Consider the following 12,905-nt stretch of genomic DNA (forward strand, 5'->3'; position numbering starts at 1 on the left):
GAGGTCTTGTGCAGGGGAACTCCTATTTATAAAACCATCAGATCTCATGAGACTTACTTGCTGTCACAAGAACAGTATGGGAGAAACCGCCCACATGACTCAATTATATCTCTACCTATCCCAGCCCTTGATATGTGGGAATTATTACATTTCTTTCTTTTTTTTTTTTTGAGATGGAGTCTCGCTCTGTCGCCAGGCTGGAGTGCAGTGGTGCGATCTCGGCTCACTGCAACCTCCACCTCCTGAGTTCAAGTGATTCTCCTGTATCAGCCTCCTGAGTAGCTAGGATTTCAGGCGTGTGCCATGGCCAGCTAATTTTTGTGTTTTTAGTAGAGACAGGGTTTCACCATGTTGACCCGGCTGGTCTTGAACTCCTGACCTCATGATCTGCCCACCTCGGCCTCCCAAAGTGCTGGGATTACAGGTGTAAGCCACTGCACCTGGCCCAGATTATTACATTTCAAGGTGAGATTTGGGTAGGGACACAGCCAAACCATATCATTATCCCTCAAAATAACCTATATTCTTTTATCTCCCTCTCTTCTGTGAAGAGGGAGCTATGTAAGCTCCATTTTGCCCTTCCTTGAGTCTCATATTTTATGTGGCACCATGCTTATGCAAGCTAATAAATTTGTAAGCTTTTCTCCTGTTAATTTATTGTCAGTTTATTTCAGTGGGATGACTCACTTATTGAACCTTCAGAGGGAAAGTTAAACTTCCCTGCATAAGACACTTTTTTCTTGACACTGTTTGGAAGAGCAGTGACTTGCCTTTATCTGATTCTTTTTTTTTTTTTTTTTGAGACGGAGTTTCGCTCTTGTTACCCAGGCTGGAGTGCAATGGCGCCATCTCGGCTCACTGCAACCTCCGCCTCCTGGGCTCAGGCAATTCTCCTGCCTCAGCCTCCTGAGTAGCTGGGATTACAGGCACGCGCCACCATGCCCAGCTAGTTTTTTTGTATTTTTAGTAGAGACAGGGTTTCACATGTTGACCAGGATGGTCTCGATCTCTTGACCTCGTGATCCACCCGCCTCGGCCTCCCAAAGTGCTGGGATTACAGGCTTGAGCCACCGCGCCCGGCCTATCTGATTCTTTGTTTGATTCCAGAGCCCTTGGAGTTTGTTTTCTATCATGATGTCACAAAGCATGAGTTTGTTGATGCTTCGTAAATCTGGAAAGATGCAGCACAGATTTAGGAGAAATATACCCAGGGATGTAAAGGGGAAGGAGACATTGGCCAACCAGAAGATCACCCTCATTCCTCAGTGAAGGAGAAAGATCTGACTCCTGTCTTGTGTAAGGAAACTAAGGGAACTGATTAGGTATTAGTATAACAGAGTCACCAAGTGATTCAAGAGTTACTCTCCCCCTCTGAGGAAATAAACAGAAGGCAAGCAAAGAATACAGACCACAATAGTCTACTAGACAAGAAGACCACAATGGGGAGTCACTGCCATCCAGTGAGGTTTGAGAGAGACCCAGTAAATAATATCCCTATGTTCTCTGCCCAAGTTTTACACCAATCAGAGAGATTAAGGTGTCAATAAATGGAGATTAAAATGTCAGCTCAGGCTGGGCTCGGTGGCTCTCACCTGTAATCCCAGCACTTTGGGAGGCTGAGGCGGTCAGATCACCTGAGGTCAGGAATTCAAAACCAGCCTGGGCAACATGGCAAAACCCCGTCTCTACTAAAAATACAAAAATTAGCTGGACGCAATTGTGTGCGCCTGTAATCCCAGCTACTCAGGAGGTCGAGGCAGGAGAATTGCTTCAACCTGGGAGGCAGATGTTGCAGTGAGCCGAGATAGCACCATCCAGCCTGCGTGACAGAGCAAGACTCTGTTTCAAAAAAAAAAATTCAGCTCAATTTTTTTTTTCTTTTTTTTTTTTGAGACAGAGTGTCGCTCTTGTTACCCAGGCTGGAGGGCAATGGCGCGATCTCGGCTCACCACAACCTCCGCCTCCTGGGTTCAGGCAATTCTCCTGCCTAAGCCTCCTGAGTAGCTGGGATTACAGGCACGCGCCACCATGCCCAGCTAATTTTTTGTATTTTTAGTAGAGACGGGGTTTCACCATGTTGACCAGGATGGTCTCGATCTCTTGACCTCGTGATCCACCCGCCTCGGCCTCCCAAAGTGCTGGGATTACAGGCTTGAGCCACCGCTCCCGGCCTCAGCTCAATTAATGATGAAGCTGGTGCTGGAAAAAATTGGCTTTGGGTGCAAGGAATTAGTTTCTTCCTAATGCTGAACCCCAGAATCAAGACTTACAGCTAGACAGCCACAGAACTCTCCATAGGGGGCCTTACCCCTTTGAGGCCTATTTCAGCACACTTTCCTCCAACAGAAAGAGCAAAGAAGAGCTGAATTAAACAAGCCTAAGTCACTGCTGACATTCACTGATTATATAAATCACTCCATCTCTCCCAGGAATGAGGACGGTGGCTCTAAAGAGGCTGGCAGTCTTAAATCAATTGCTGTCCCTCCACATGGCAGGAGAGAACAGGAGTGGAAATTACCTAAACCTTTTATAAGTGCTGGGTAAAGCATATGCCACATAGACCAAGTCTGGAGTAGTGTGGGGTGCACTCTGCTTTGTCCCTTGGCTATTTGCTGAGTAGTCTGCTCAGAGATGCACTGTCAATGGCTCTTCAGCATCTCACCACCTAGCTCTCACCAGGGGTCCATGTACTGTTTGTTCCTTTTATTTGTTCACATTCTAAAAAAATTGACTTTCTGTGAATATTTGAGTAGATACAAAATAGTTTCTGTGCTGACTTAACACGGAAAGGGAGACGGTTGTATTCTTTTGTTGACATCACAATGCATACACACGTGTGTGTGTGTGTGTGTATGTGTGTGTGTGTGATGTGTCACACTGAATGATATTGTCAATGCTGGACTGATGCCAAAGTTAAGGAACATAGAGAACTTGGGAAAAGGCCAGAGATGGAGAAAAGATTGTTAATGATTTGTTTATAGGGACCATGATTAGAGGCTGAAGAAAATGGGTTTACCCTCAAATAAAAGCATACTAGAAGATGAAAATGATAGTTCCCAGGTAGAAACAGGCAAAAAGGGTTCTCAGAGAAGAAACATGGGACCCATTTTGGATATAAATCCTAACTTCACTAGTGCTGGTTTTGTGACCCTAAGTGAGACACTTGGAATCTCCCAAGCTTCAATGCACTGAACTACAAAATGGAAATAATGCCTACCTGCAAAGTGTTGCAAGGACTAGATATAATGCACATCAAATGCTAGGTATGATGCCTGGAGATAACTGGTGCTTAAGAAGTGGTAATTAATACCATTATTCATAGATTATTTTTTAACAAAGGATAACATGATGGTTAACTTTAGGTGTCTACACGGCAATAGCTAAATAACTGGTAAAGCATTATTTCTGGAGATTGAGGTAAGTCAGTGAACTGAGTGGAGAAGATCTGCCCTCAATGTGGGTGGCCTAAATAGAATAAGGTAGAGGGAAGGTGAATTTTCTCTCTCTCCTGGAACTGGGACACCCTCTTCTTCTGCCTTTGGGCTCCAGGTTCCCTGGCCTTTGGACTCTGGAACTTGCACCAGCAGCGCCTCTGGTTTTTAGGCCTTCAGCCTCAGACTGAGAGTTACACCACTGGCTTCCCTGGTGCCGAGATGTTCGTACTTTGACTGAGCCATGCCACTGGCTTCCATGGGTCTCCTGTTTGCAGATGGTCTATCATGGGACTTCTCAGCTTTCATAATTCTGTGAGTAAATGCCGCTAATAAGTCCTCTCTTCTTTCTCAGCTTCTCTCTCTGGCTCTGGTTCTCTCTCTCTCTCTCTCTCTCTCTCTCTCTCCCTCCCCCTCTCCCGCTCTTCTTGGTTCTATCTCTCTGGAGAAACTTGATTAATACAGATGGTGGTCAAGTCTGCCTCTTTGTCTCTTTTGAGGAGAGAAGGAGAAATAGACTCCTCCTACAGGATAAATAATTTAAATTAGCCTTAAGAAACTTGCTAACTGAAAAGTTGAGTTTTCTTATTTAAGAAAGTCATTGCTGTTTCTTTGGCTTATGTTTAATTCAGATCATCAAATGCTTATTAAGCATCTACTGTGTGCCAGAAACTGTGCTGCATACTGAGAATACTAAAATGCAAGTGGCTTATGAAATGAGCCTCTGCTCTTTAGATGCCTGCAGTTCAGGATAGATGCCCTTTTGTTTGAAATGTGGTAAGCACCTCCTACTTAAATCTTTGGCTCCAGCAGGCCACTATCATTTGGCCACCATACTTTAGCCAACTCCAGCATATAAGTTGGTATCCTCATTTTTGAGATTCTTTTCAAGAACCTCTGAGGACAACAAATATAGTCATGTGCTATCCAGTAAAAGCCAAACAAAGCATGTGAAATGGGTCCTTAAGGTATAGCTTTTGTACCATCTACTGTTTGACATCCAAAGTCACGTTTCATAATGCTACCCATGCCGGGCCGGTGGCTCAAGCCTGTAATCCCAGCACTTTGGGAGGCCGAGGCGGGTGGATCACGAGGTCAAGAGATCAAGACCATCCTGGTCAACGTGGTGAAACCCCGTCTCTACTAAAAATACAAAAAATTAGCTGGGCATGGTGGCGCGTGCCTGTAGTCCCAGCTACTCAGGAGGCTGAGGCAGGAGAATTGCTTGAACCCAGGAGGCGGAGGTTGCGGTGAGCAGAGATCGCGCCATTGCACTCCAGCCTGGAGCGACACTCTGTCTCAAAAAAAAAAAAAAAAAATAATAATAATAATAATAATGCTACCCCATAACTCTATGCAGAGTGTCTCCTGCCATAGCATTTAGAACTTCCACTCACAGCCAGGCGCGGTGGCTCAAGCCTGTCATCCCAGCACTTTGGGAGGCCGAGGCGGGTGGATCACGAGGTCAAGAGATCGAGACCATCCTGGTCAACATGGTGAAACCCCATCTCTACTAAAAATACAAAAAAGTAGCTGGGCATGGTGGCACATGCCTGTAATCCGAGTTACTCAGGAGGCTGAGGCAGGAGAATTGCCTGAACCCAGGAGGCGGAGGTTGCGGTGAGTTGAGATCGCGCCATTGCACTCCAGCCTGGGTAACAAGAGCGAAACTCCGTCTCAAAAAAAAAAAAAAAAAAAAGAGCTTCCACTCACAATACTAGCAGCACCTCTCAGCATCACCACAGTACATACCACTGGTCATAAGATAAGATCTGAGCTGCTTTCTGGAGATTTGTAAGATTTCCCAAAATAGGCCAAAGACTGCCATAAAGCCTCACGCTATGCATCATTTACTCAAAGTGGTCATTCAGGCATAGAACCTGATCTGACTCACCTTTACCACAATTATCACCAGATCCTCACATAAACTCAACAAATAGCCCTTTTGGAGTCCGGAAATAAACCCCTGCACATAGGGTCAAATTATTTCCATAAGGGTGCCAAAACCATCCTTTCCCCAATCAATGGGGAATGGACAGTTTTTTTCAACAAATAACATTGAGAAAACTGGATATCAACTTGCAAGAGAAGTTGGATGTATTTTGTTCCAGAAAGAAGGGCTCTTTGGGAGTCCCCTCTCTCCAGGACGTCAGGGGGTGGGCTCCAACAATAAATGGAAGCTGGTTTTGGTTTTTGGTAAAAAAAAAAAAAAAAAAAAATCCCACTTTATGCCGGATACAAAAATTAAATCAAAATAGATTAAAAACATAGATGTTAAGACCTAAAACTATAGAATTCTTAGAAGAAAACGGAGGACAAATTTCATGACATCGAGTTTGGCAATGATTTCTTGGATATAACAACAAAAGTACAGACAACAAAAGAAGAGTTGGACTGCATCAACATTAAAAATTTCTGTGTGTTAAAGGATGCAATCAGCAGAGTAAAAGGCAACCCACAGAATGGGATAAAATATTTGCAAATCATATATCTGATAAGAGTTTAGTATCCAGAATGTATGAAGAATGCTTACAGTGGGCATGGTGGCTTATGTCTGTAATCCTAGCATTTTGGGAAGCTGAAGTGGGAGGGTTGCTTGAGCCCAGGAGTTGAACATCAGCTTGGGCAACATAGTGAGACCCCTGTCTCTACAAAAAGACAAAATCAGCTGGACGTGGTGGTGTGCATCTGTGGTCCCAGCTACTGAAGCTGATGTGGGAGGATCGTTTGGGCCTGAGAGGTCAACACCACAGTGATCTGTGATGGCACCACTGCACTCTAGCTGGGGTGACACAGTGAGATCCTGTCTCAAAACAAACAAAAAACAAAAAAACCTCTTACAACTCCACAATAAAACCCTCAATTTTAAAATGGGCAAAGGACTTGAATAGACACTTCTCAAAATATTATATACAAATGGCCATAGCATATGAAAAAATGCTCAATGTCATTAATCATTAGGGTAATGCAAATTAAAACCACAATAGGATACCATCTCAAATCCATTAGGATGGCTACTACCAAAAAACAGAAAATAATAAATGTTGGCAAAGATATGGAGAAATTGGAACTCTTTTTTTTTTTTTTTTGAGACGGAGTTTCGCTCTTGTTACCCAGGCTGGAGTGCAATGGCACGATCTCGGCTCACTGCAACCTCCGCCTCTTGGGCTCAGGCAATTCTCCTGCCTCAGCCTCCTGAGTAGCTGGGATTACAGGCACGCGCCACCATGCCCAGCTAATTTTTTGTATTTTTAGTAGAGACGGGGTTTCACTATGTTGACCAGGATGGTCTCGATCTCTTAACCTCATGATCCACCCGCCTCGGCCTCCCAAAGTGCCGGGATTACAGGCTTGAGCCACCGCACCCGGCCTGAAATTGGAACTCTTGTGCACTGCTGATGAGAATATTAAATAGTGCAATAGCTATAGAAAACAGTATTGTGGGCCCCAAAACAATTAAAAATAGAATTATCATATGACTCAGCAGTTCCTTTTTTTGAGACGGAGTTCATTTTTGTTGCCCAAGCTGGAGTGGTGCAATGGCATGATCTCAGCTCATGGCAACCTCTGCCTCCCGGGTTCCAGCGATTCTCCCGCCTCAGCCTTCCAAATAGCTGGGACTATGGGCACACGCCACCATGCCCAGCTAATTTTTTGTAGTTTTAGTAGAAATGGGGTTTCACGATGTTACCAGGCTAGTCTTGAACTCCTGATCTCAGGTGATTTGCCCACCTTGGCCTTCCAAAGTGCTGGGATTACAGGCATGAACCACCACACCTGGATCAGGAATTCTGTTTCTAAGAATATACCCAAAATAATTGAAAGCATGAACCTGAGGAGATATTTGTACACACACGTTCGTAGTAGCATTTTTCAAAACAGCTAAAAGATGAAAGTATTTTAGTCTGTTTTGTGTTGCTATAACAGAATACTGGGTAATTTATAAAGAAAAGAAATGTATTTGGCTCATGGTTCTGGAAACTGGGAAGTCCAAGGGCATGGTACTGGCAATGGCTTGAATCTGGTGAGAGCCTTCTTGCTGTGCCATTCCATGATGGAAGGTGGAAGGGCAAGAGAGCATGAGGGGGAAAAGGAGGTCAAACTAATCCTTTTATCAGGAGCCCACTCATGTGATAACTGCTTTAATCCATTCATGAGGCGAGAGCCCTCATGACCTACTCACCTCTTAAAAGTCTCAACACTGTTGAATTGGGAATTAAGTTTCCAACCCATAAACTTGGGGATACATTCAAACAATAGCACGAAGTGTCCATCAACAGATGAATGGATAAACAAAATGTGGTATATACATTAAATGGAATATTATTCAGCCTTAAAAAGGAAGGCAATTCTGCCACATGCTACAATATGGATGAAGCTTGAGGATGTCATGCCAAGTGAAATAAGCCAATCACAAAAGGAAAATATACAGTATGATTCCATTTACATGGGTTACCTGGAATAGTACCTGAAATTCATAGAGATGAAAAGTAGAATGGTGGTTTCCAGAGCTGGGCAACAAGGAAATGGAGAATTATCACTTAATGGGTACAGAGTTTTAGTTTTGCAAGATGAAAAGAGTTCTGTGGATGGCTGATATTGATGGTAGTACAACAATGTGAATGTACTAATGTCACTGAGTTGTGCACTTTAAAATAGTTAAGATGGTAAATTTTGTGATATGTGTATTTTACCACAATTTTTTAAAAAGCAGCTAGCACGGTGTTCAGTCTGGCCTTCCAAACTATGAGCTTCTGCCCTCTGTTTCTAGCTCCCTGGTCTTGTCATCCACTTTTTATATATACTACCCTGTCTTCCACCGCTTCTCACTATGGCCAGCCCATGTGAACTCTGCCTGGTATGTGTGTATACTCTTGTCACCCAGTCCCAGAAGGACTTAATACAAGACTCCTACCACTACAGTACCTTCCGATAACACTCCAGCCTGCAGTGTGCTCTGGGATCATCACAACTCTTTGCCAAGCAAACCTGGGAAAGTTCAGCCCTTCCATTACTCCTTGTATTTGGTGATGGACAAGTGGAGAGGGCCTGGAGCAAAGGAGTTACGCATGACCTCCTGGCACACCATAGGAGAAAAACCTCAACATTCGTTGAGGGCCAAGTTTGGCATTTTTATTTGTTTGTTGTTTGATTTTTGAGACAGAATTTCGCTCTTGTTGCCCAGGCTGGAGTGTAATGGTGTGATCTCGGCTTACCACAACCTTTGCCTCTCGGGTTCAAGCGATTCTCCTGCCTCAGCCTCCAGAGTAGCCGGGATTATAGAAATGCACCACCACGCGCAGTAACGTCGCATTTTTAGTAGAGACAGGGTTTCTCCATGTTGGCCAGGCTGGTCTCAAACTCCTGACCTCAGGTGATCCGCCCGCCTTGGCCTCCCAAAGTGCTGAGATTACAGGCATGAGCCTTTTGTCTCTTCAGCCTCTTGCTTTTTTTTTTTTTTTTTAGACAGAGCCTCATTCTTTTTCCCAGGCTGGAGTGCAGTTGTGTGATTATAGCTCACTGCCACCTCAAATCTCTGGGCACAACCAATCCTCCTGCCTCAGCCTCCCGAGTAGCAAAACTATGGGCATATACCACCACACGTGGCTAATTTTTAGAATTTTTTTGTAGAGACAGGATCTCACTTTGTTGATCTCAAATTCCTAGGCTCAGCTCAAGAGATCCTCAAGCAGTCCTCCCACCTCAGCATCCCCAAGTGCTGGGCTTACAGGCATGAGCTACCACACCTAGCTGCCTCTTGCCCTCTGACCAAAGTGCTCATTTCCCATTTTATGGTCTTAAATCTCCCTTCAGAGTTTATGCTCATCTTCTTACCTGTTACTTCAGCTTCTCTGTTACTTCAATCCAAATGTCACCTCCAACTGCATAGCCTAAACTTGGTCCTAGGAAGTGTCACTCACAGCAGGCCCTTCTGGACTCTTATGCCATGACTACAGTCACATATAGCAAACCTGGGAGGTAGGTGGCAATGTTGGTATGTCCATGTTACCAATATAGTATTTCCTTGACTTTAATGAATATTTAGATGAGGTAGCTGTCTTAGTCCATTTGGGTTGCCATAATAAGAGAAATGTATTTCTCACAGTTATGGAGGTTGTGAAGTCCAAGATCAAGGCACTGAAGGATTTGGCCAGATATAGTGATGGTGGCTCACACCTGTAATCCCAGAACTTGGCGATTAAGGTGGGCAAATGGCTTGAGCCCAGGAGTTCATGACCAGCCCAGGCAACATGGTGAAACCCTGTCTCTATCAAAAAAAAAAAAAAAGGCCTGGTAGATTTGGTGTCTGGTGAGAGCCTACTTCATAGAAGGCACTTTTTGCTTGTCCTCACATGGTACAAGGGACAACTGAGCTCCTTCAGGACTCTTTTTTTGTGACACACTTTAGTTCTCATGATCTAATTACCTCCCAACCACCCGCCTTCTAATACCATCACTTTGGTATTAGATTTGGGGGTTAGGATTTCAACATATGAATATTAGGGGAATACAAACATTCTGACCATAGCAGTGACCAAGTTAAAAATTTGGGTCATATTAAAAGAGGTTCTATATCAGGCGTCCCCAAACTTTCTGCACAGGGGGCCAGTTCACTGTCCCTCAGACCATTGGAGGGCCGCCACATACTGTGCTCCTCTCACTGACCACCAATGAAAGAGGTGCCCCTTCCTGAAGTGTGGTGGGGGGCCGGATAAATGGCCTCAGGGGGCCGCATGCGGCCCGTGGGCTGTAGTTTGGGGACGCCTGTTCTATATACTTTCTTTTATATTCCTTTGTTAGGATAAAAAAAAGTTGGGTTTTTTTTTTTTTTTTTTTTTGAGACGGAGTTTTGCTCTTGTTACCCAGGCTGGAGTGCAATGGCGCGATCTCGGCTCACCGCAACCTCCGCCTCCTGGGTTCAGGCAATTCTCCTGCCTCAGCCTCCTGAGTAGCTGGGATTACAGGCACGCACCACCATGCCCAGCTAATTTTTTGTATTTTTAGTAGAGACGGGGTTTACACCATGTTGACCAGGATGGTCTAGATCTTTCAACCTCGTGATCCGCCCGCCTCGGCCTCCCAAAGTACTGAGATTACAAGCTTGAGCCACCGCGCCCGGCCGGTTTTTTTTGTTGTTGTTGTTAGTTACTTGTCTCTGGCCCCTCTGTTCTGGAATTAATCACCTATCTTAATTTTCCTGGATCCTTTTTATACTTAAAGGTGGTTTGCAAACTATTAGCATTAGCATCACCAGGAGAGGTTGTTAGCAACTCAGCATTGCATTATCCAACTCAGACCTAGCAAATCAAGATCTGCAGTTTAATAACATCCCCAGGTGATTTGTATGTACATTAAAATTAGAACTGTTCCAGAAAGCTTCTAACTGCTCTTGTTGGAATAGTGGGTCTCTACCCTCACTGTTCGTTAGAAGAGTCTCAGAAGCTTTTAAAACATACTGATTTGGCCTGGCACAGTGGCTCATGCCCAGCATTTTGGGAGGCTGAGGATGAGAACTGCTTTAAGACCAGGAGTTTGAGAACAGCCTGGGCAACATAGCAAGACCCCATCTCTACCCCTACAAAAAAATTAGTTGAGCATGGTGGTGTGTGCCTGTAGTCCCAGTTACATGGGAGGCTGAGGTGGGAAGATTATTTGAGCCCAGTAGTTCAAGGCTGCAGTGAGCCATGATTGCTCCACTGCACTGCATCCTAGGCAACAGAGTAAGACCCTGTCTCTCTAAAAACAACAACAAGCAAACCTACTTATTCCTATGATCCACCTCCAGATTCTGATTTTATCCATCTATGGAAGGCCTAGGCATTGGTGTTTGTTATGATTTTTCGTTTTTGTGTATGTGTTTTTGTTTGTTTTTTCCTCTGTATGGATGATGTTTCTTATTTTCTAGGAAATGTTTATGGTTAGCCAGGCTAGAGAACCACTGAGTTGTGACTAAGAGAAAAATATCATGGAGAATACCATAGATTGTGAGCTGGTTTACAGTTGTGAAAAACAGTCAGATTATTAAATTTGAGTAGGTCTTAACCTTAATATATGACTATTACTGTGAAATTACAGATTGTATGTAGCAGCAATTTCTCCCCTAAAAGTTGTCCTCTCTGATTCTTTATATTTCTCTTGTTTTCTATTTCCTTAGTCCCTAGGGTGTGTGTCTCAACAGCTCTCTTAACCTCTATTAAATAGTGTCCAGGGCTTCCAACCAAGTCTCATGTGAGAGTTGTGCTCCTGTCCCAGTGCCCAGAGCTGGTGCTGCTTCCTGCTGCTGCTGAAGGCCCAGCTGCAGAGCACCAATGGGATCGGCCATCACCATCACCTTGGTTGCTGGTGCGATGTTTGGTTGATGCCCCCAGAGACTCACAGTGCCCTAAAGTGAGCACATGATACTTTTACATATGCCGTGCAAATCAACCCTGTGGCCATGACATATCAGCCCCCAAAACCAAAACGACTTTGGTAGCCCCATCAATCTGTGACTTCTAAATTTTCTTCAGTATTTTCCTATGTTTTTCCTTTTTTTTTTTTGAGACAGGGTCTTGCTCTGTCACCCAGGCCGGAGTGAAGTGGTGCAACCTCAGCTCACTGCAACCTCCACCTCCCAAGTTCAAGCAATTCTCCTGCCTCAGCCTCCTGAGTAGCTGGGATTATATGCACAGGACACCATGCCCAGCTAATTTTTTGTAGGTTTGTATTTTTAATAGAGTTGGGGTTTCACCATGTTGGCCTGGCTGGCCTCGAACTCCCGGTCTCAAATGATCTGCCCACCTTGGCCCTCAAAGTGCTGAGATTAAAGGCATGAGCCACCACAGCTGGCCTCCGTTTTCCTCTGTTCTTTCAGAGAGCCCAGCCAGAAGCTATCATCATCAAAAGTGGGTTTAAGAATAGTGAGCCTTCCCTGACAGCTGAGTCTCACTTCGCCTGAGGACATGCTTTGCTTTTTGTGATCACAGGTGAGTAGATGAAGGTCTCTCTGTAAAGCTATGTAAACGTTTACGTATTCACTCATATTCTTCATTTTCATCCCAGAAACTAATTTTTAACAGATTTAAAGCAGATTTTTTAGTCAATGTTAGAAAACATTTTTAATGTATAAAAGTAAAATCCAATGTGATTAATTTATTAAATCTTAATTGAGTTCCTGCCGTTTCCATCACCAGAAAATAACTACCAGCTTTTCCATTGTTATTTGAAATACTCAACTTCTTTACAAATATTTTGACATTTTTTGAAATGCTGAAAATATGCATAGTGTGTACTGTGTAGCCAAGAATTAGATAGCGCTTTTGCTTTATCATAAAGCAAATTTCAGTTGGGGAAACAAGGCAGTTGATAATGCAGATTTTAAAAAGTAGAATTAGGCTAAAATAGTCATTTTTATTAACATAATCTGTTTCAAGATAGGGCCTAACAACTTAATTTCTCTGCAAGATGTACCCTAAATGATTGCGGGTCACTTTT

The 12,905-nt window shown here is 43.9% G+C and overlaps 1 protein-coding gene across 1 annotated transcript in view; it reads left to right on the plus strand.

The window, feature by feature from the left end:
• Positions 1–12,379: 12,379 nt before the first annotated feature.
• TLK1 (tousled like kinase 1) overlaps positions 12,380–12,905 on the plus strand; it is a 304,401-nt gene continuing 303,875 nt past the window's right edge. The window contains exon 1 of the mRNA XM_074399482.1: positions 12,380–12,397. The gene's annotated coding sequence lies outside the window, so the exon portion shown is untranslated. The remainder of the gene's footprint in view (positions 12,398–12,905) is intronic.

This window comes from Saimiri boliviensis, chromosome 5 (genome assembly GCF_048565385.1).
Source record: "Saimiri boliviensis isolate mSaiBol1 chromosome 5, mSaiBol1.pri, whole genome shotgun sequence".
In the NCBI taxonomy this organism is placed as follows: domain Eukaryota; kingdom Metazoa; phylum Chordata; class Mammalia; order Primates; family Cebidae; genus Saimiri; species Saimiri boliviensis.